We start from the raw sequence: 2,461 nt of genomic DNA on the forward strand, positions 1-2,461 counted from the left end.
TAAATATAATTTTTAACCTTAATAATCATATTTCATTACTTTTTTAAGGAGTTGTTTCATTATCAAATAAGTGATCATCATAAAGTAGATATTAACTATTAAGAGGCCGTTAAACCATTCAAAATTTCAAATTAAAGATTGAACAAACCATCAACTCATCTTCTACTCTTATCAAACAATTTACTGTAAAATTTGGACTATAATGCAAAATTAGTCTTCGGTATTATAAATTATATGACCAAATTTATCTATATACAACTAAATTGATCTATTAATAAAAAAAATAAATCAATGATTCAGTTCAAGTTTTAACCAGCTACATTTAAAGACAAAGTTCAAATTCCACTAGAATAATCATTAATATTTTACTTACCTTGAAGCCGAATTTCTCCTTAAAAACATGGACTTAAAAAAGAAAACTATCATCCCGTGAACATATTTGAGTCGGAGTTCGAACCCGGATTATATTTCAAGTCATTAGATTACTAAGAAAAAAAGGAAAAACTATTAGGGATAAAGAAAACTAGTAGGTAAAATTAATACTCCTAATATTAATCTTTTTTGAAGGAAAGAACCAATATAAACCATAATTACAATTTACAATTATTATCGTCAGAAAAACATAAATAGTTATTATTCTTATATATAGAAAATACTACTTAATTAAGCAATAATTAATACACACTAAAACCATGCCGTGAAGAATTGCTGCTAAGGGAGTTCAATCTCCGGCACCACCGCAACAGAGTAACTCCACCACGTTCCATTCACAAGCTCCGGCAACTCAATCTCACCCCAAAAATCATCACCACCACCACTACCACCAGAATCATTGCCACTATCCTCTGGCGAAGCAACAGCCTTAACCATCATACGAGCCGCTTTAGCCGCAGCAGCTTGAATATCCCTAGGAGTACACAAAGACGGCGGAGGAAGCACCGGAAGACGGTGCACTTCATCAGGAAAATTCAGCTGAGCTTTACAACCTTTCAAACAATATGCAGCAACATCGTAAGCCTTTGCAGCCATCTCCGGCGCCGGAAAAGACCCTAGCCATATTCTTGACTTTTTTCTTGGCTCTCTAATCTCTGACACCCATTTTCCCCACCGCCTTTTCCTGACGCCGTGGAAAACTGGATGTTTGGTTCCGCCACGGCCGGATTTGACGGAAGGATTCTCGGTTGTTAGGGTTTTTACTGCCACGTCAGATTTGGTTGTGAAGTTCAAATGTTGTTGTTGCTGCTCCATTCAGAATTTTTTTTGTGTGTGTCTGTGTTTTGAGTTTGAGGTTTATTATTATAAGAAGTTTGTAATTGTGTGTGGCGTGGAATTACTAAAGTGTCCTTGTTTGTAGAGAGTGAAAAGGAGATGCAAAAGTTACTCATTCTATTTTTCTACGTAAGAATGGACCAGCATGCAATTAAAAGATGGCAATGGCGTGTTTTCATTGCTTTACAATTACACTGCACAAAATAGTACAATTGATGCTATATTTGGTTTTTCATTCACCATAGTTTGAGCATAGCTTGGACCTCCTAAGATTACGGAAAATACTTGGGTGACATAATGTTACCGTGACATTAAATCTGGGTCACACAAAGGTGTTGTGTTGTGTGGCCCAGATGTGTTATATGTGTTGTGTGGCCCAGATTTAATGTCACGGTGACATTATGTCACCCATTATTGACATGATGATGTTGGGAGAGTTGACAACATAATTTATCTTTAAGAAAAATGATTTGATTTATAGAATCGATCATTTGAAAGATACTCCCTCTGTCCCATAATACTTGACACAGTTGACCTTATTACGCATTCCAATGCATAATTTTGAGCTTAAATATATCGAATAATATATTATAAAAATTTATGAAAATTTGATATTTTGAAAATACTCATCGAGACAAATCTAACGACATCTTGTATGATATTATTTATCTTTGTATATTAGTAGAAAAATATGGTCAAAGTAAGTTAGGTCAAAAACACACATTTTCAAATGGGTCATCTACAAAAGATAAGAGATGATTGTATCTTCTACTACGGAAGATTAATCTCATGATGAATTCAAAATGTCTAAATTGTGTGGTGACTCCTATTTGGAGTCAAATTTTCTTTTTTTTATCTGTGGACGAAGTGGTAAAGATCAGTAAATCACTGTTTTAATTACAATGAATCGACAAAACAAAGATTAATATATGTTTAGGTATAGAAAAATGCTTTATAGTACGAGAGGAAATCATGCACGACAACATGCGAATGAATTGTGGCCCTTGGATTTTCATCTTTCCTTTAACTAATTCATTTCTCTCTCCCCATGTTTTGCTGTGCTGCACATGATTTCCACTATTTACGGTCGTTGGCTTTCGTCTCGTAACACATAGCACTATGTTAGGTATATAGGTTAATGTTATTGTTTAAATCTCTTGGCCTTATAATAAATTGTAGGAGTTAAATCGGA

At 34.2% G+C, this 2,461-nt stretch overlaps 1 pseudogene across 1 annotated transcript; it reads right to left on the reverse strand.

Moving 5' to 3' along the window:
* Positions 1–524: 524 nt before the first annotated feature.
* On the reverse strand, positions 525–1,296 carry LOC146897503 (ethylene-responsive transcription factor ERF023 pseudogene; annotated as a pseudogene). Its single transcript, XR_015022800.1, has one exon. The product of XR_015022800.1 is annotated as an ethylene-responsive transcription factor ERF023 pseudogene (transcript).
* Between the last annotated feature and the right edge of the window lie 1,165 nt (positions 1,297–2,461).

Source organism: Medicago sativa, chromosome 8, assembly GCF_051527215.1.
Source record: "Medicago sativa cultivar Bolivia chromosome 8, Bolivia_mono, whole genome shotgun sequence".
Classification (NCBI taxonomy): Eukaryota; Viridiplantae; Streptophyta; class Magnoliopsida; order Fabales; family Fabaceae; genus Medicago; species Medicago sativa.